The sequence below is a fragment of the Haemaphysalis longicornis genome, unplaced genomic scaffold (genome assembly GCF_048455015.1).
Source record: "Haemaphysalis longicornis isolate Haplotype H1 unplaced genomic scaffold, Haemaphysalis longicornis Haplotype H1 scaffold_6, whole genome shotgun sequence".
Taxonomy (NCBI): domain Eukaryota; kingdom Metazoa; phylum Arthropoda; class Arachnida; order Ixodida; family Ixodidae; genus Haemaphysalis; species Haemaphysalis longicornis.
In genome coordinates, this window is record NW_027526407.1 from 133,874,452 (window position 1) to 133,896,384 (window position 21,933).

Genomic DNA, 21,933 nt, shown 5'->3' on the forward strand with positions numbered 1-21,933 from the left:
GTATGTTTTCGAGCGTATCAACGAACTCTTTGGTGTAGGGATCCACGAAAACACATGCGTACTCCAAGATTGAGCGCACATGAGTGAAATACGGTTTTTCTTTTCAGTTAGATGGAGGTTCACCGAAATTTCGTCTCAGAAGGCCAAAAATATATGCAGCCGTAACTTTTATGGTGTGAACCTGCCTATTTAACCTCTAACCACTCCCTACATAAACTCCTAGGTATTTATATTCCTCGGCCGTTGTCACAGCAGCATAATTTACGGTATACGTATCCAATTGGAATGAAGGTTTTCTTGTAAAGGTGCCGTTAACACACTGTTTAACATCCAAAAACTTTTGTGAATCAGCACACCAGGATGTTATTAAATGCGAATAAAGCTGCAGGTATACGGAATCACGTTCATTCGCTATAGTCCGGTTAACTACACAGTACTTTTGAACAAAGCTATAGGGCCAATAGTAATAACAATGCAAAAACCGATTCATTCAGTTCATAGGATGAAATGTACTACGCAAAAGGTGATATGCAACACCACCATTTGCTTTTCTGCAGTCCAAGAATATACAGTCAACCACTTTAAGCTTATCTATTGCAAGAGCCAAATCGTGCGTGAACTCAACAATCTGCGTTGAGCAAGAAAATCCTTACAAAATCCGTGTTTGCTAGGATGCTGGCGATTATGTTTAACCAAATGAGTGATGTCCCAAGAGTAGCTAAGCTCACCTTCAAACTTCGGAACTAAATTAACAGCTAGGCTTCGTCAGTGACAAGGCTCTGTTGTTATCGCAAATTTAAAATAATTTTTTTTTCTAAATAGGCAGTCGTAAAATCCCCTGAAGTAACAGTGCAGGGCATGAAGTTGATCCTACCAATGCACGAGCGAGTCTCTTCTACGTTTATCACCAACAACATAGTGCAACATTGCCTGTCGCAGTTTAATTGTAAGCAGAATAACTTGCGCTTTTGCTCGCACTTGCCTTTCTTTGGTGGGGAGTCCTTGACATGGTGGCAGTTTATCTCCTGCGTGGTGGCTGCTTGCTCGACGCCCTTGAAGGCCAGTTATTTTGCCGAACCATCTCCATCTCGGACCGGAGATCTCTGCCGGGTCGATGTCTCCAATGCTCTCCATTTCTTGAGCGGGCGAATAGCCTCGAGATGATGCGTCGACGAAGCCGGAGGCAGACGCGTGGTAGCGGCGATGACTGGCGAGGCTTAGCTCACCCGTCGGTGTGGCACAGTCTTCTTGTGGCAATAAATGACATTTCGATGGCCTAAAAGGTTCCCTGCTAATGTCCAGTGAGTCCTTGTACCTTGCCCGTTCACCGAGAACACTCATTACTGTTTGACAAACGATGTTCATTCATTTAAAACGTAGAAACATGGAGCGGATGAAAAACGCGTCTCCGTCGTTCGGCTCCCTAACGGCTCTTTGTCCCCCCAGGAAAAAACCGGTCGGTCTCCTTCCAAACACGTCTGTGCATGAATTCTCGGCGCCCAGGCGCGAGCCGTTGTTCAGCTGGATGCCGTTTGCCGAAACAAGGACGTTTAACGAGATACCTTACGTAGGCGGGTCTCCTCATGAACACCGGTTGCCAAATATTCTGTGGCCATTCGCTGGCCGTCATTCGGCCGAAGACAGCTAACCGAATGCAAAGCGTATATTCTGGGGCCGTACGTCCGCCGGACGCGCGGTTCACCGTTGAAACAACGAATGCACGGCAGCCGCGCTTCGGCCGGTCTCCTTTCGAACACCAACTGCCGCAAGAATACGCATATTCTGTGGCCGGTCGCTTGCCGTGCTTCGGCCGATTGCCGCTTCCCGAAAAAAAACGGATGCCCTAGGCCGTACTTCGGCCGCTCTCTTTCTCAACATCGGCAGCCGTAAGAGAACTGAATATCTGGCAGCCGGTTAGCTGCCGTTGTGCGTCCGGACACGGGCGGACGGAAAACTGCCGAAGCGCTGGTTGCCGAATGTTGGCCGTTCAACGCATGATCAGTGGCTGCCAGAACCTGGATGCTGGCCGGACATGCCAGAAAGCGGCCATAGACGGGCCTGTCTTGGGGCACACTTTCTGTGCCGCCTGGGTCCTCACTACAGAGGGTAAACTGCGGATCCTGGCAGGCTTGCCACTATTGTAATGATCAGGAGTCCAACTAGTATCTCGCACAAGACCTACGACTCGCTCCGTTGCACGTTGCCAGCACTTGTATTTCCAACACGAAGACAAGACCACGAAACGAAAGACTGGCGAATAGTTCCCAGGACCCAACACACACAGACGGTCAGGTACGCAAAACAGAAGTCTTCTGAGAATGTCCTCATGGCGTCTCACCAGCCTAAGTCCAGGCGAGGATGTCAGCGTCGGTGAATGGCTGAGACTGCTGATGAGGTGGTGTTCCTCGGGCCTACGCCGCGAGGCAAGCGGGCACCAGGGCTGTATGAGTGCTCCTCAGAAACAAGGAAGAACGGTACGTCGCGTCTTCTTGCTGGCCAGGAGGTCAAAGAACTGAGCGCGAACAACTGATGGGGCAGCTTCCGGTAGCCCGTTTCTTCTTTCATCCTCCATATCCTCCTCTTCAGGCAGCCTGATCCAGCCATCTGAGCGTCCTAGTGGTTGGCCACTTACGCTTTCCGTTCACCTTACCACAGAAACAGCGTTCTCGAGAAGCAACAAAATTAAGTGAATACATTTTGTTATGGCTTCAAGTTCAAGCAAAACGTCCGCAGCTCTGATAGGGAGCATGAGTAAATGTCTAATCCAGATCGGGCTAAGCTGTTTAAAAGCGAAGGACGGATGTGACGCAACATTTGAACGCCGTAATTTGTTCTAGGCATAGTTATGTCGAATTTTTTATTGTGGCGCAAGGTATACCTTGGGGCATTCGCTTTCAGCTTGCTCACAGGAAAAACATAGGTTATTTTTTACTTCGTGCCTATAGCGTAATGCGAGTCGCAGTTGGTACATACAAAATATATTCGGTACTTTGGCAACGTGAAAAAGTTCTGGTGTTGGGTGATCCCTCGGTAAATTGTAAATTATCCCTAAATCCTTTTTCTGTAAGAGATGCACCTTCTCAAGATGTGTGTTTCTAGCTGTCCCCCAGACGAGAGTACAGTAATTCAACTGCGACATAAATATTGGATTAAAAGCAATTTGATACTTTTTAGAAATAGATCATGGTGATGGTACAAAATGCCAACAAAACGTGCAGCTTCAAGACACACTTGATCCACTTGTGTTTCTCATAGTAAGTTTTCTGTGAACCACACAACTAGTGTTTTTAATGATTGTGTTATTTCAATATAATCAGAGCCATATTTTAAATTCTTGGAAATAGAAAAGGTTTTGCCCTTAGGACGTAAGAACATGGCTTTAGTTTTAGAAACATTTATTCGCAACGCATTCTGGTTTGGCCAATTTGCGAGTTCAGAGAGTGTTTTATTCGCCTTATCAATTATTTCGTTTGGGTTAATACCACTGAGACATATCGTCGTATCGTCGGCATAAATTCTAAAAAAACGCATTTGAGGTAATGTTAATAATATCATTGATATATAGGATGAACAAAAACGGTCCCTATATGCTGCCCTGTGGTACGCCGCAACAAAATTGTAAAAGCTCCGAAGCACTTTCCTTAATGTCAACATATTGGCATAGATCAGACAAATAGGACTGTATAGGAGCCAATGCTTGACCTCTTACCCCGTACCTGTTCATTTTAGCTAGAAGGATTTTGTGGTTAATACGGTCAAATGCTTTTGTGAAGTCGAAAAACAGGGCAAGTACTACGTTTTGATTTTCGAAGTTACGAAGAATGAATTCTTTTCGGGCACACGAAGCTGTTTCGGTGGAACAATTTTTCAGAAATCTGTGTTTAAAAGGAGTAATAATTTTATGTTTTTTTTGCGAAGTTGAGCAGGCGTGTTAGAATTACTTTCTCGTGACCTTTAGAAAAAAACAGGGAGTAAAGATATAGGGCCGTAATTAGGGACATTGTTCTTACCGCCTTTTTAAAAAACCGGTACAACTTTAGCAATTTGCATACGCGTGGGAAACGTGTCTGATGTTAGGGACAGGTTAAAATTATGTGTTAATACAGGGGCTATCAACTCAATCACGTATTTGATGGGTGTGATTCTAAAGCCATTTGGATCAGAAGAAGAACTGATGTTAAACTGGAAAATTTCGAAACAACTTCCACTGTACTAACGGGGAAAATAAAAACACTTGACGAGTTATTGTAATCAAGATACTGCAGTCCGCCTCGGCTACTGTTTGGAAGGGGAACATCAAGAAAGGATCTATTAAACATGTCTGCCAGTGTGCAGCCGCTAATTTTATTGTCATTCAAAGTGGTGCTGTGAGTTCTAGTCGGAGAAGATGGATTCATAACTGCTGATAAGTTTTTTCATAAGACATCGGTACGAGAACTGCAGCTCTCAAACATTTCGGCATGATAACGAATCTTAGCGGACCTGATATCAATAATCAATTTATTACCGAACTTCTTGTAGTCTACAAAATCCGAATGGTCTCTTGAGGCAATGGATGCTTGGTAAAGCCTGTCTTTTTTTTGATGCTATGGTATAATATTGCGCTTATCCATGGTTTTATTATTTTTTCCGTTGGCTTTCTTATTTTGTGAGAAAATGCTTCTTACATACTTTGGAAAATTGCTGAATAAAAACATCGGAGGCCATGTTAGTGTCACTAGGACAAAATACTTCACCCCAGCCGACATATTGCAGGTCATTGCGAAAACTATATAAAAATACCTAAATGATCACTCAGGTCGCAGCAAACAACACATGACTTCACAAGTGACAGCTCAAAATTAGTAATGAAAAGGTCAAGAAGTGTAGCAGAGTGCGCTGTAATGGGAGGCAGTGGTGTGATCGTATTAAAGAATGCGTTTGCAAGAAGGATGGTGGTAAAACAATGCTTTAGTGGCGTATCGTACGACATATCAATATTAAAGTCACCGCCACAGATAAACGTCTAATTGTTGTTATTGATGTACTGAAGAAAACTGTCTAACCACGCATGAAAAGTCCGTTCATCACCATTACGAGGGCGATATACTACCGAATAAATATTGTTGCTACTAAAACAGATAACACCTCACAGTAATCAGATGTGAACAGAAAAGGCGAAAGCGGCTCGCACGTTATAGCAGAATGAGCAAGTAAGGACACACCTCTTCCTCTGCGCCCACCTTCACGATTAACAAAAATGTTTCATACATCGGCAGCTCAAAAAAATTGTCGTCTACATACAAACTTTATGATACCTTGAATACGTCAGAATCAAGACAGAAGTTATTGATTAAAACAGTAAACTCGTCAAATTTATTGCACATTGACCGAGCATTTATTTGGAAGCATTTCCCACCTGTACAAGACAAAAACTGAGCGCCGAGGTACGATTTTACGTCATTATTATTTATGTGATTGGAGCTACTTGTAACTGACATGAAAAAAAGAGAAATTCTTGACATCATGTGCTCAGCATAGGTTGACAGTGTCATTCGTTCTACGTCAGTGAGCGATGCGATTCGAATGACGGGCGTTGACTCCATTCGGCGTGCAAAACTTTTTCCATTACTGCTTCAGACGAATTTCCACTGAACGACTTTCTTGCGTACGATAGCTGCGCCCAACAGTTGTTTGTTTTTTTGCGTTAGATGTGTATTGACAAACGCTGGCTTTGAAGTATCCTGGAATCCTAGCGATTGCGTACTTAGTCGCGCTTTTCGTGCTTTGGGAAGAATCTCGTTCCGCTTTGAGCTACACGTGAACTGTACAAACACATTTTTGACCGTCGAGTTCGGGGTATCAATCTTATGGCAAATGTCGACATCTGACTCGTCAATGAACTCATTCAGCTTTCTACGAATTTCCTTAAGAGTCTCCAGCTCATCACAGTTATTGGGCTGACCTTTGATTTCAAGATTGTTGAGTCTTTGATACTGCTCCAACTCGTCCACTCTAATCTGCAGTGTGGTTTTCTCGCTCAAGTTCAACGTTTTTGACTATCAGTTTTTCATGTCCCCTTTCAGTTGCTTCAAGTCTTTCTGGATCTTAAGGATGTTATGAGTTGTGTCGGAGCAAAACTTTACGGTCTCTCTTAGAGTTTGCACTTCTACGTGCAGTTCCTTCAGTTCCTTCAAGTCTTTCCGGATCTCCAGAATGCTATCAGTTGTGTCTGAGCAAAACTTTACGCTATCCCTAAGAGACCGCATTTCTGCGCGCAGCCTCTTCCCGAATTCATCTAGTTGTTTCGCTACTTCTTTGACGTCTTTATTCATGGTCAAGTTTCGTGCAGTCAACCACGGTCAACAAGAACAGCAACGCCAACAACTGGAAAAAACACGTTTGCTGTGTTCGGCAGCAGTGCACACAGGTCGAGCAATATTTTCTACAGAAGCATGGTAACTTGCAAAAAATGCAAGGCTGGGTATAGATGGCCTCTTTGTGCACCGCTGCCGAACTGTTCAGCCAGAGGCACGTTGCGTCCCTTTTGTAGGCCGGGCCTGATCCGTGGATGCGCTGTTGACGCCGACGATGAGACTGCGCAAGCAGCCAACGCGCAGTCGCAGACAGCGTTCACTATGGCATTTTCTTGCGGCGAATTACTGCAAAAAATGCAAGGGTGGGTTAAGACGGGCTCTTCGTGCACCGCTGCTGAACTCACCAGGGAAACCTTGGAAAAACTGAGGCTCCCGAGGTTGCCGCAGAACGACGGCAGGATTGGTATGTTTGACCACGGTGCTTGAAGCGACGTTTTTTTTCTTCACTTGCTCCGTGAAGAGAATGTGAACAACCAGAAAAAAGTGGTGGCTTGTATGTAATCGCAAGTCACCATGCTAATCTGCAATTTTCACCGTACAAAATATTGTAAACGAACAGAAAACAATGCACATGGGAATTTTGCGCCGAACGTTGGACATTTTTGTTGGGAGTGCGTACTTTTTGTCCGTTTTGCTTTCGGTGTACATTTCAGCGCGGCGAGCATTATCATTTTCTACCTCCGGGGCCCTTACGCTTTAAGCATAATATGAGCCGAAATAGCAGCGATGAATTGAAGCGTCAGGAGAATCTCCATTTAGATTGTGATGGGTAACAATGCGATCTGGTTAAATTAGAATCTTTTTAGAGGTAAAAAAATATTTTCTCTGACAGGAAGAATTACTTCATTAAATGCTTCTGGTTGAGCCAGAGGCATGCACAGAAAACATAGATTGCATGGAAAGTTTTGATGCGCAATGTTTGTTCCCTTAGAAGTTTAATCCTACAACAATATGGTATTTTTGAGGACCAACAACTTTTTAGGTATGCTTTTTAGGTATTTTAAAATTGCAGTTTCAATGACGCAGCAAATTAAAAGGAAAATACAAATAAAAAAATCCCCGTGTTGGTGGAATCCTATATGCGCGTAGGAATATTTCATAAGAAGGCGGGAAATCCATTGAACTACAACTGACCTTATAAAAATTGTTAGGAGCTGTTAACAAAGAGGGCTGTAAATATTGTCACGCAGCAATAGTCGGCTCTGCTGTGCATAAGGAAAATTATTTTTATGCCGCGAACTTGTGGTCCTTTAACAACTCAAGGAATACGCAGGTGGCAAAGGCGCTATGAACAAAATTCGCCGCGAAGAATGCCTTGGCCAGCATTTATCTTTCGGCGTGATTGTTTCTCGAACCATCGAATTACGTCAAAGCACTGGAGATCACAGAAGAATATTTTAGTTGAGTAAGGACGATGCAAAACATTCTCCCTGATAAATGAGGTACGTCGTGTAGCATAAAAAGGAAAGAAGGAAGCACGTACTTTACTGGTCTAAAGATAACACTTGAAAAAGCAGCTTGGTGGTAAACAAAACACAAAAATAAACAACCTAATACGCGGTTCGCGGCATTAGTAAAGAGAGACGATATAACGTTAAAGATTTTCAAGGCTCCTCGAAGTAGAAATAGAGAACAGGGAGCACAATTTTGTACAAGCTCTCATACAACCACAAAACTTAGCTTATTTCTCAAGAATTTGGGTTCGTTTTGTAACAGCAGAGCTTTTTTTACAAGCGGCAACTTCGCTGTTGCAGGAAATAATACCGGGAAAACGCTGAGCGCTCGTAAGCGCGTGCCTCATGGCTAATACCGAGTGTCCCGTGCTCTAGCTGTGCTTAAAAAGTGGCAAAAACACCAAGGACCCAGGAAAGCGCCAGCACTTATGAGTGCGCACCTAGAGGCAACCTACGATTGCCTGGCTCACGCAGTGGCTCTAGACAAAAAGCTGCATCGCTGCCATCAAACGCTACCACGCGTGTGAAAAAAAATAGTCGAGTGATAATGCTAAAGTTTAAAACACACCAGGTAACAGAGAAGTCACCGCGGCCGCCACATTCTCTACAAGCCATTGTTATAGATAATTGGAGACCGGGCTACGGGTGTGCCTATACTTCCTAATAAGACTTGCAGATCCCACAACCGTTGTGTCGAATTCTTGACGAAGAGCTGGTGAAAGTCTGCAATACTGAGGAAGACTTTGCGTCCACCACTCGCTGCGTAGAAGACGACCAACTTTCAATGCACATCACGACGATTAGTAGCGCCACAGCTATGCAAACGAACAATAGCGCTGGAACTTCAATGATGTGTCTGGCAAGGCTCAGCTACAACAGCATCGCTATTATAGTCTGCCACGCGAGTGCAAGCTTCCCGAAATTTTTTTGAAGAACGGCGTTCAATTCCCAATTAGCGAAAAACAAAACAAAAATTCAACTGCCCCGCCTAACAACGAAGGTGTTTGAAACCGAGGCTATCTTGTGAAGGATTCCGTAGATGTTTTGCGAGTTTAGCCTTATACCTTTTCAGTTTTGACTTTGGCTGACACAGTTCCCTTTTATTCGCAGAAGCTTTGACGTCGTACCTTTGCAATTTGATTTCGCTCTCACCACTAAACCGGCTGTTCCACAATTGTCATGTATAGAGGGTACGCTAGATATATTGTTCTGCCAAATTTTGCACGTGTATGCGCGTTTTTCAAATCCGAGCTACATTAACCTGGCTCCATAGAACGTTCGGATTAGCATCGGCTTCACAGCGCGTCGCGAGATATGTTTCGAGCCATAGGAAGCCAGTTTTTTTAGTCGCTTTCGGGAACCTAATGATCAGCATGAAAAGTTCGCGTTCCGGTAATTTTGTGCGTCTACGATCTAGCTGTGACTAGCGGATGGTTTTGAAATTGACTCGTTGAAGAATGGGCTTGACCACCACAAGGTTTGATTTTTGTTCACGGGGAATTTTATTTTCAGCCTTCATCGAATTATTTTGCACGAAGAATCACTTTCAACCATCGCTGTCCCCACACTGGGGAGCGTGTGATATTTGCTTGCATTTTTACACGTTCATGCGCCCCTTTCTAGATGGAACCTGCTTTTTAAGTGTCGGAAAGACGACGGCATAACGTCTGGGATATAGGTTTGATGCACTACTGAAAGCGTTTTTAATGCGGCTCTACAACCACCGTTATCATCAGAGAGAGCTGTATTTGCCGAATTGGTTCTGTGGTCCCATACACGAGTCGGTGAGACGTATAAAGCCTGCCTTTATGCACTACAGCCATCTAAGAAAGAATAATAAGAGCCGATATGGCCACGGAAAGACGAAAAAAATATTAAGTGTGAAACACGATAGGTTGGGAGCAGCATGCGTAACGTAAAATACGGTTTTTTGTTTGGGAAGAGTTTACAAGTCCAAAACTGCTCATCAGCGAAGCGTCGATACTTCAGTAATAAAAGTTCTGGTACACGTGATCATACGTTATATCAGCCCGAATATGGTGCGCCATTGAAAACGAACGAATTTGCAGTTGGACGAACAAGACAAGCTGTCTCTTCACTGGAAAGGTAAATTAGGTCTATAGTGCTGTAGTGCCGGTGAAATAGGCTGCTATATAAACGCAAAGAAATGTTCATATAGGCGTTCGTAGGCTATCAGCAGAGGTGTTGAGTATCAGTCAGATTAACGGATGTTGCTGCAGCTCGTGGCTTAATGTGTGAAGAACCAACAGCCAAGGGGCAGGACCGTTAACGTCGTTATATCCGTTGTTAGGTAAGGTGACGTAATGACAAGATAGAGCGTTGACGTTCAATTCTTTTAACCTAAATTTCGTGTGGTGTTGATAATGGCAAGTGCACGTCGTATGGCAGGGGTGTTACCACAGTAGACTTGACCGGTCTTAAAATCTAAGAATGCGGTTGAAGCTAGCATAGAGCACACAGAAGTCCGAATGTTGGAGGAGCTTTGTGGGTTGTTGGGTTTGAAGAACCCCTTACGTACAAAATTCCCGTTTGGAGGCTAGCGTAGGGTTGGACAACATTAACCCTAGTTCACTGCTTACTAGTACATTGGCGGATGTCTGTCAGGGTGTTATCTTCAAAGCGGAAGAAAGAATAATTACGACAGCTAAGAACTTTCGCCCACTGTTCCAGTCGTGAAAAGGACATCAGCAGATAAGCGTGCGATGCACAAAAATATTAATATAAAATGCAACTAACTCCCCTTACAGGTTTATCCGTTGTGAATTAAACGTGAGTGTTTATAATATTCGATATAGTGAATCTTTATAGGCTCAACCTCCACACCGATGGCCTAAACCATTCAGTCAAAAAATTTGCATTTGAGATCACCATACAGTTTTACGTGCTCCCTCTGAACATCAGGGCTGATAACTCTTGCGGGAAGTGTAAAGTAGGACGCTATTGGCTATTGTGAGGCAACTGTTCCTAAACATAAGCTTAAAGACAATCAATTTACGTAAGAAGCACTGCAGTATATCAAAACTACATCGGGAATCGCAAGCCAAATGTTAACAGTAAAATTGTTAACACTTGCGAGGCCGTAAAAAAGGCCGCTTCAAAATCAATTGTATCGACACGAATTTTGTTTCGTATCCCGACGGTATGTCACTTTGTGAAACATATAGGAAACCCTAACGAAATTAATAAGTTTATTGAAGAGAGGTGATTCCTGAATAAAGGGTGTGTCATTTCTGGCAACTTATCTCGCATGGTTACGAACATTATCCTTATTTATTATACTTGAAATGCACCACGATGCCGATAAATGGCTTCATAAAATCGAACAGGGCGCTGTTGTTATATCATACGTGTAGTTACTGAAATCCTATAGGAAATTCAAAATAACCCAAAAATACAGCTGATGGGCCTAGGAAGCACAATGGGTGAAAATGTGTTTTTTTATTTTTCTACTTTACTGTGATAAATTTTTTTTTCGTGTGAGACGCCGCTTCGCAGTGGAACACATACACGTTTTCGCCATGAAGAATTTTTGTAGGCAATAGAATTGCGGAGCCTGTATTGTAATTTATTGCACAAAAACATAAGCTGTTCAATGTACTTTGATGTTACTCTATGTGATTAAGATGCTGAAATCGCTTTTGTTAAGAAATGGTAAGAGAGAAATGGCAAAGCGAGGTGGTGTATTTACGCGTTGGTGTTATTCTAGTTGCCGATAATCTCTTTAAGAGCTTTTTCACAGTTCATTAAAGTTACAACCCGACTTCGAGGTGCATATATCCGAAAAAAAAAACGTATTGTTGTTCATCCGGTGCACAAGTATACAAAATCAAAAAGATTTAATAAACAGTAAATACCAGAACATTTGTGTAGAATCAATTTATTCCAAATAGTGTGCATTGACAGCAACGCTTATTGAAACAAAAAATCCGCTATCATTTTAAAATTGTTCTTGGGGGTATCCCAATCTTTTAGCGGCCGCCATCTAGCAATTACCGTCAAGTTGTCCTCAGTAAGCATAACAATCTAGTATGTGCAAGTTTCATGACTAATCATGTGTAGCGCGAAAGGGATTAACTCTATTCGCATGTGCAAGAACCTGTCGCGACTAGAGCAGTGGGAGGTACACTATACTGTGTTGTCGAAAAACGCACAATTTAAAGGAAGTATTAACAAGCCTCACGGCCATTGTCTATATTGCGAAAGACGCTAAGGAGGTGACCTACGACGTATTCTGATATAACCGGTACACTAATTTATCAAACGGGGAAGTGCGGTGTGGGTGTGGAAAGCAGAAGGGATGGGTTTTGAGAGGCAGTGACCGACTGAGCCTATTATTCGGTGTCACCGCATTAACCAAATGTTTCTGAGGAACACCAAGGTTTTGGCGTAGCTTGCCGGCAGAGTAGTTGTGGTGCAATAACCACCTGCTGAAGTATCAACTCCTTTCAATTTCCCGCGATACACAGATACATGCGGATACGCGACAGGCACGGCGATATAGCATATGCTAGGTCAGTGAAATCTCTGGGTTTATTGTCCGTCCAGGTGACAAGTGTAGTTCGAGCAAGTGTATTTCGAAATTCTTGAAGCACGGGCACATGGTTCGCACTTACCTCCACTAAAAAGCGGAGGACAATGGCTCGGATTTCAGATGCCATGAGAAATTTGCAGCGAACATCAGTAGGCGAAGGTCGACGTTTCAGTATTTGATTTTAATTATTCTCCTTAGGTAAGATAACAATTTGATAGCGTAATCAGACTCGATATGCAATTTTCTTTGGGGCACAGGCATCATTAGGAGCTGTGGGTGTACGCTGCGCTAGTCAGATACCGGCGCCAAACGTCCTTACCACTACTATTCCACGACGTAGTACCAAGAAGGGTTAACTAGACTACAACTACAATCGGCCGCAGTGACGACTCATGCGGACAACAAAAAGGACTCATCCTATACGCGGTTTCAAATCTGCTCTATAATAAAACAATTCTTCACCTCAGCTAGCAGCGGAGGTGCAGTGAATACTATCCCACCTTCAGTGTCAGCACCGAACAGTCATTGTTTATTACCGTGGTCATGACAAACGCTGTGCCACTCCAGAAGAAAGTCCAGACTAACATCGACAGCCACTAATAAAGCGATCCATCCTTACATAACCAAAGTTTGTCATTCTTAATGATAATAAAACTGCGCCCGCTTCCACACAAACGCAAAGAACATTGGTATATTTCCTCGTGTCAACACAATAAAAACTCTTAAATTCAATAATGCATATGCTTCAGGCCGGCTCTAAAACTCTTACTAACGACACAATACCGCTGCATACCCTGACGACAATACTCTGGGGAGTTCTCTGCAGATTTCCTCCGAATAATACAGAATTGTCTTGTATATGGGAAACACATGCGGATGGTTTCCTGGGGCGCTATTCCAGAAGCCCCGAGTTTCGCCTACTCCCGAGTTTCCAGTTGCTTGGGTTATGAAAGTAGAAATAGTGAAGCGTTCGTTACACCTCGAGCGAAACCTCCGGGATCGTGCGCAGCACGCCTGGCATACTGAGCGCGCAGCGTTGGGCTGATTTTGTTGATAAAGTACTGCACCTGCTATCTTCCGTATGCAGCACCCTCTGAAATTGCTCTGCAACGCTCATTCCCGAGCATAAACTAGATAACCCCACTGCTACATAGAAATCCCCAGCGTGGCTGTTGGCCATGCCGGGCAAAGGGCGGTCCGGTGTTCTCGGTGTTCTGTTCTTCCAAATAATTATGCTTGCAACGTGGCCTGAGGGCAGTCCCAGTGCAGCTTTGCGCAACGGCAAACCAAGTAATCAAGCGGATCCAGTGTAGCAAATAGAGCGCGCCCTGCTCCCAACCATCAAATCTGGCTTTTGTTTATGGCTTGCTCGAGCGAGCACGGCGGGTGCTTATCAGAAATTGTCGCGGTCAATTGAAGAGTGTGGTTGAGAATTGGCAAGTGCGTTTTAGGCGTTCAAGTTGTGTCATTATTCATCGACAATGTTTTCACGGTGTATGAAAAAGGCTCCCATGGGAAAATCGTGTCGTTTTTGCCTCTCCTGTCGGGTTGTACTCCAGTTCGGGCCGGACACCCTCGCGACTGTGACATTGTTAGCTGACGGTGGCCTGGGGACTTCATTTTTGTTTTGTGCTAAGTTCTTATCGCTGCTAGGGGTCATCAAGTGATGACTTAGTGGCTACAACGCTACGCCCCCACAAAGCGGACGCCACGGGTGGGTGTGGCTTCGATTGTTACGCCGCGCTCCCGAAGAGTTTGGATGTGTTTGACTGACATTGAAACTTGTAGGAAACTGGGGTATGGTTTTGCATGGCCGAGTTGAACTGGGGACGCTCGTGGTGGCCGCTGCTGTGGCATGCTTTATTTGTATGGTCGTCATAGCACGCATAATTCTGCCCCGACTTGTCTTTGAAACGAAATAGGAATTTCGAGCCCGTTTTTTTCTATCAAAAAGTGCTTTGCATTTGTTTTGAGGTCGTTTGGCGTCAGATCCCTCTTTGCGATGACTTAGAGGCGTCTTTAGCTCCATGACCGCCGAGGAGCAAGTGTAGTGTGCGCTGCGGTTTGACTCGGCAGGCAGCTTTTACAGAAGCCTTGGTGGCGACCGCACCATCGACCGTCACCAGTCGACTTTCAGCGGAAGGGTGCGCAATATAATCAGTGGTAATGTGTTTTGCAGACCTCGCCTTTCTTTTAGGTGGTTTGGTGGACATGGCCTCCGCAGGTTTCTACCGCACGTCTACCCGTGTGCAGCCGGAGTGTGTGCTTTAATTATCGTCTACTCGCAAAGCAGTTTCGAATGAAGCGTTGCATGACCATCTATTTTGTTTATCATCAGCGCGGCGGACAGACTACCTCGCGGGGTTGCGTAGAGTGCATTTTTTGTGAAAACGTTACTGACAGGATAGCTTATACGTATAACATATGCTGCCAAAGCCACAGTTGACGCCCCCATAGTAGGTTGAAGTGGTGTTTTTGCAGGGTTGAAGCCGATAGGAACGCAGGTAGGGGCGTTGAGGTAACCCAGCTTCTTTCCACGCATGCACCTTATGACGTTCATCTTCTTCCACTGGCACGTTTTGGCGCATATCCCGGTGTCTGGATTGGACATAATCCTGCCTCCCTCTTCCACAGGCTCGTGGCTGTGAGGGCGAATACCCAAGATAGCTTGATGGCCTGTTGAATCTTTTCATTATCATCTCTACAATACAGTGAACGGTGTGTGCCTGTTGTGAGAGGCGATTTTAACACCTTTCAACGGTTTTTGTTCGGCGTCACCTTAGTGTAGTAGGAAGCGGAACATAGAAAGCAAGCAAAAGGGAGATGCAAGAATTGAAGCAACCGCGTTACGCCTGAGGGAGGGTAACCGGCAGTGGGAAGGGCGCAAAAGAAGAGAGGGTTGTGAGTGATTGAACTCTACGAAAAAAAAAACGACTGTGGAAAGCTTCTTCGAACAAGAGCGGTGAACAGCAAAATGAAATAAAAAAAAACAACCCTGAAAAGTTTTTTTCCTTGTTGCTACGTCTTCCTTCGTAACACATGGCCACTTGTGGGACGGACCCGGAATTTCGACCTTTGAGGAAATAACGTGCCCGGTTCGCTAAATTAGTAACACTGTGGATTCGAACAATAACACATGTTGGAGAGTGCGTGCAGGGTGCACCTGAACGTGATGTCACGGGAGTAGGACAGGTGGACACCACCCTCGCAGAACCCCAATTCTAGAGAAGCTGTGGTTTGTTCCACTCTGCTTGCACAACAAGGTGAACAAATGAAACAGAAGAAACTGAGAAAACCCGCAACAGAACAAAAAAAGCCGTTTAAAATAATCCTTGGCAAAAGAAAAACAAACAAAATCGAGTAAAAATGCGCAAATGCAATTATTAAAAAGAAGTTGCTAATACATCTCACCAGGGATTTGCCTTAAAAGCACGTAAGCAGACGGGACCGTGCCGAGGAAAATTTCTGTCGAAAATCGAAGGGTTTCGATAACGTAATACGAGGAGCAACTGTTTTGAATGTGGCGCGCTTTTATCACCCGCTTTCTTTTTTGGTCCAGTGGGCCATAGTCACGTGGTTATTTCCAGAAGGAAATAATTTTGAAATCTTTTGAGTAAGAATCTTACCTGCTTGGAATTTTTGTGGACTATTCAAAAGCATTCAATAGAATAAATCTTAGAACCCTTGCCGAAAAACTAGAACACCATGGTTTTTGTGGACAATTTCTCCAGCTTTTAAACAGCTATTTGAATTACCGGAAGCAGCATGTAATAATAGATGGTTCCAAATCAACGTTTCTTTCATTGTGGGGAGGTGTACCACATGGAAGTATTCTTGGACAGTTTATATTTAATATCTTTGTCAGTGATGTCGCATATACTGATAAAAGCCTGTCCTTTTGTTATGCACGCTGATTATATCCGTCTATTTTTGTGAGAACACAATAACAGAACTTGAAACAAAGGCAAACAAGGTACTAGCATTATTTAATTCATTGAGCTTAACAAATTCTCTAAGTATAAATTTGTCTAAAACCAAAGCAGTCCTTTTTTGTCCCAGAAATAAAAAGTTGATCTGTCATGATCCTTCACCCTTGGTACATGTAACATTGAACTAGGTCCAACTGTAAAAAATATAGACATAATATTTATTGAATGCATGTCATGGAATCCGCGTGTACAAAGTGTGTGCCATAGGCTTGCCCGTACGGTTGGTGTATTATCCCGCTTGCGCACTGTCCTACCCCAAAATGTTAAAATCTTGATTGATAATTCACTTTTTCTGTCTACGTTAGGCTATTGTTTTCTTGTATGGGGTACTACGGCAAAGACAAATATAAATAAAATTCACATCCTTAAAAAAAAAAGCTGTTAGAGCTCTTGTAAATGTTCGTTACGACGCACATACTGGGCCTATTTTTCACAACCTTAAACTACTCCCTGTGCAAAATTTATATAATTTATTATTACGGATGCGCTACAATAATAGCATAAAAAGAATGATTCTTTCTTGAGAGACGTTGCTGCTCTGACACTTCGGGTAAGCACTTATGACACACGCTGTACAGACATTTCGAGAAGACCATATATACGAACGAACTACGGAAGACAAATGTTTAGATTTATTTTACCTGTTATACTAAATTCATCCCCGATTTAACCATGTACTCTTACATTTCCTGTTTCCTTGGCACTCCTGGCTTTTGTATCGTGACATAATTTTTGTTCGTGTTTCTTTATGCTGGTTTAATTTTGTGGCACATGTATTTCCCACACCCATTGTACATGTCTTTGTATGTGACATTATAATCGTGAAGCTGTGCTTTGTTTTCTGGTTTATGTAATTTTAGGACACATGTATTTTCTACAACGCTGCTGTAACTGTATACGGGGCACAGGTCTTTGTCAAGCCCTATAAAAAGAAACGTAAAGAAAAAAAAGATCAGAAACGGCTTTTTGTCTATGCCCCTCAACATAGCAAGGCTCTGTGAAAATAAATATTGACATGACTTGACTTGATTGCACTGGGTGCCACCAACGGCAGAAACTACTTCTTAGGACGAAAAAAGTGCTATCAAAAAGCTTATATGAACGCATGAAATAAAAAATAAAGTGGACTTGGCATTGAAATACGGAATAATAAATTAAAAGTACAACAAAATAAAGTGATTGGCTTCGCGTGTCCCCAGTAGCCACCAGTGTAGCAGGGGAGTGAGGGAAACCACTGAAAGATGCGCCACGCCCTAGTCGCGCATCCTTGGTGCGCACTGCCCTGGACCGATTACGTCACCTCAATAATCAGCAAAGAGCAAGAATCGCATTTTTAAATCACTTTGGGCCCGCCTTGAAATATTTCCATTACGTCACGGGGCGGGTACACAGCTCGTTCATTACTGAGTTTCGGTCAATCTCGAGCGTTCTGGAACAGCGCCCCTGTAGGCTTCATTTATAAAGTGACGAGCTACAAGTTAGGGCAGATTAGGTCAAAATCACTTAGAGGTCATCTCCCCCTACTGCAGAAAAACTGCCGTTGTTCTTGTGTGCCAGTCAAGACGAGGACCTTTAAAACTATATAAACAGAATGCACAAATGTCGCCCCATAAAATTCTATCCCGAACATGCTCAGTAGCAGGGTAATGTTCTCCGAGGTGTGCTATCTAAGCTTGTTGACCGCTGGGGAAGGGCGTATACGTGGTTTTTTACTGTCTTCATTGCATAATGCCATGCGGGCGTAAGCAGAAATCAGGAGCAACCAGCGCGAATGTTCCGCACAAAAATTTACAAATGAATATTTTAACTTTCAAATGTGGTAGAATAGGGTGTGACACTCGACGAATAAAGGCAATGGCAGTGAGCAGAAGAGGTGCCACCAGCTGCACAAAATTCTGTCCCCTTCGAGGCTACAGCGTGTGACAGTTGTTTTGATGGCGTAGTCCAGCCCACAAGGGAGTTAAAGAAAAGCTAAAATGAGAGGGGAACACTGTGCGGCAAAAAAGAAGCCGATCGTATTGATTTGCATCAAAAGGCATAAAAACGAAAACTAAAATATAATGCCGAAACAATGCTGCAGCCGAGCACCTGATAATGTCTATTTCAGGGCATTTGCCTCCAAACATGTGAAGTGATTGGGTGCCCAAGGATAGTTATTGTGATAGTCTTGCAGTACCCATAAGATGTAGCGTTCTGGAACGTGCACAATATTTACATAGAGAAAGCGTGGTCACAAATGTTGAAATGTAAGGGGGTTTCGTAGGATAATTTCAGCTGAGACGAAAAAATCCCGAGGAAATTTTACAACACACAATTTGTAATAATTTCGAATACAAAAAAAAATTTTCAGCATGCGCGGAAACTGAGTAGTATAGATTGCGACAATGTTTTTCTGTTTACTTTATTCTTATGTTTTGGTCTCTCTTTTCGCTTTCAGACCACTACGACCACTATCACATAGCAGTGGGCATCCACCTGGGTAAGAACAAAGAGCTGCAACAATTTTTTACCTGGCACAGACTAGGGCTGGTGTGGTAATGTAGTGGTGATGCTTGTGATGATGAGTGTGCAAAACATGGGGGAGACTAAGCATGGGGCAGCAAAGCAACTGCTTGAAGGCCTACCAAAGGTGAAGCCAATAGCCATGATTGGGTTACAAGTCCTCTTTTAAAATATTGCACCTAAGATTGTCGCACACTGAGCAACTTACAAGGAAAAACAAATTTGTTGACACGTCATTACAAAACGTCTTGCCCGAGGTCACAGAATGTCCATAGCATCATTCCTATGGAGCCAGCCTTACTATTTCGGCTGATTTAAAAAACATATCTAGCATTTTTTGCGGCCAAAGGTTTGAGTGTGCTCCTGAAAATAAGGTAAAAGACCATTTGCATATAGTTGGGGCAGCATCCAGTAGGGAGAACATTGGTTTATTAGGTAACCCCACCCTGTAATAAATAAGAGGAGTTTCAATTTTGTATTCTCGAGTGTTTTTTCCTCGTGCATCTGAAGGTTATGTATCAAGAAAGAGATTGCCATCTTTTCCTCCATTAGATAGCTATTTTGTTTTTAGCAAACTTTGGCTGAGGTTGAACCGGGATGTACTTTCGATTGCTGTGTGAGTCTATCTTTGAGTAAAAACATAGCTGGAAGGCGCAGTGGAAGCTTATCGACCTCTGTGTAGGTGTATTTGTGGGACTGTGGAAATATATCTCCGTAACTTTGTTGAGCGTAATTCTTAGGTCTAAAAATTCCAAACTCGTATTCCTAGTTTCTTCCTCACCACTCACTAGTGAGTCTAACCGTGCGGAGTGTAAAGCCGCGACTCTGTTTCGTGCGTTGTAACTTGAAGTTGTGTTTTATTTGGGAGTAAAGCACACTTTTTACCTCATTGCGTTACAATGACTGTGATGGGTTACCTTTTATACTTCCTGAAAGTTTTGTTGTTGTACTAAGCAGTTTTAGTAAAGAAAACATTGCAAAAAGCAGAAGAAAGGTCAGATACAAATTGCAACCCGCAAACTCCTGGGTGTATTGTGCTCGTGACACTGTACAAGAATCCAGATTGCGTACATTTGTAGTAATGTTTTTTGATGAAAAGGAACTGACGAAGTCGACACCAGCGATTTCAAATGAGTATGCCTGGATGAAGCTGTTAGTCAAAAAAAGAACATCACCTGGCTTCTTGACCGCAAATTAAAGGCTGGCACCTTCCCCACGTCTCTGCGGCGCTTTTATCTAGCTGGCTTGCGGCGGCCAACAAAAACCGGTGTCGGTCCATCAGGCAGTCCGTTTTCTAACTGCCTGGCAGAACCTTCTTGGGGGCTGAAAGCTAAACAAAATTAAGACAAGGGGTGACTCGCCGTGTATACAAGTAGGTGAACTTGTTCCTCCAGTCTTTAAATTTCTACCACTGTTTGTATTATTTGCAACAATATTTTTTTTATATATTCTATTATATTATAAGGACGTGTTGGGTTCAATTTCACTTGGTTCAAATTTAAGGGTTCCTGGCTGACTGGATTATAGCATGTTTTTCATTCGATAAACCAACGACCACATGCTGTGTATGTTAATACATAAAAAATTTTGCTAATTTTATGGTTTCATTACGCGAGATTCCGCATTTCGAATTGTCGCAGCTGGCCATATTGTACCTCTTCATTCGTTTTTTTCTAAAGCACTTTTACTGAATTTTGCCTCCCAAGTGTTTCCAAGTTAGTTGATCTTCAAATCAAATCAAATCAAATCAAATTTTATTTTTCAACATTGGTACAGTGGACAATGTTTACAGTCACTCTGGCAAGAAGCTGTAGAGACGGCTTGACGGCGCCAGAGTGGCGGTGCAGCTGCGGCAACTTTGGTAGGAAACAACACATTAAATAGAAATAACATTACTATACACTGAACAATCATAGAAAATCATCTTTGGGAAATATAAAACATATTGCGGAAAACGTTACTAAGAAGAGCAAAAAAGAACAGAAAACATTGTTAATAAGAACATCACTACAATTTATCGTTAAAAATTAGAGAGTGCAATTCTTTGCGACTAAACCTATCACATTCAGCAGTATGTGGGTGCAAGCGGTTCAGCATCACAGGAATGTTGTGACTAAGTGACTGTAAGTAGTAATCGGTGCGACGCCGAGGAACCACATATTTATCTCGTTCACGAGTTCGACCTGTTTCAGTTCGCAATAATAAACCTGATAATTCAACAAGAAAAGCATGGTGGGCAGTGCTCGAAAAATGAAGATAATACAAGAGGCGGTACTTATACAGATTCTGAATGTTGATTATGTTGTGTTGTTCGAATAACTTTTTGGTGGGATGCAGATACGGAACATTGCTAATGCATCGGATTGCTTTTTTTTTCAAGTAGTAGGAGGGTATTAATGTTCTTTTTAGTGGTCGTGCCCCAAACTAAAGTGCAATAATTCAAGTGAGATCTGAAAAGGGCGTTGTAAATTTGGAGTTTAACACCTACTGGAAAAATGTCACGACAACGATATAGCGCACCAACAGCAGATGATAACTTTTTCGCTAACAATTCAATATGAGAGTTCCATGTCATGCGTTGCGCGAATACCACCCCCAAGATCTTATGCTCTTTTACTATATCGATGCGTGATGAACCCAGGTATAGTTCATTACTAATATGCATACGTTTGTTCTTTGCTGTAAATATTATAGCCTTTGATTTCTTAAAGTTGATTTTTAAACTATTTTGGTTAGACCAGTCGAGCAATTTGGACAGAACAAAATTTGCGCGTGAAAAAAGGTTCATAGTACTGTCACTAGTAATAAAGAGGCTGGTATCATCGGCGTACAAAACGAATTCAGTTTTTTCATCAATATTTACAATATCGTTCACATACACATTGAATAAAAAGGGGCCGAGAACACTGCCCTGTGGAACTCCAAACAGTATATTTTGAAACGAAGATGGATAACCATTCATAACAACAGATTGCATGCGATCGGTCAGATAAGACTTCAGCAAAAGGTGTGGCACTCCACGCACGCCATACCGATATAATTTTTTTAGAAGTGTTTCATGACTAATAGAGTCGAAAGCC

General features: G+C 43.0%; 1 long non-coding RNA gene across 1 annotated transcript in view; it reads left to right on the forward strand.

Annotated features, from left to right (window-relative positions):
- LOC144143253 (uncharacterized) overlaps nt 1-21,933 on the forward strand; it is a 63,151-nt gene that overhangs the window by 28,943 nt on the left and 12,275 nt on the right. Inside the window, exon 3 of the long non-coding RNA XR_013317081.1 lies at nt 18,789-18,830. This is a non-coding gene — a long non-coding RNA (uncharacterized LOC144143253). The remainder of the gene's footprint in view (nt 1-18,788; nt 18,831-21,933) is intronic.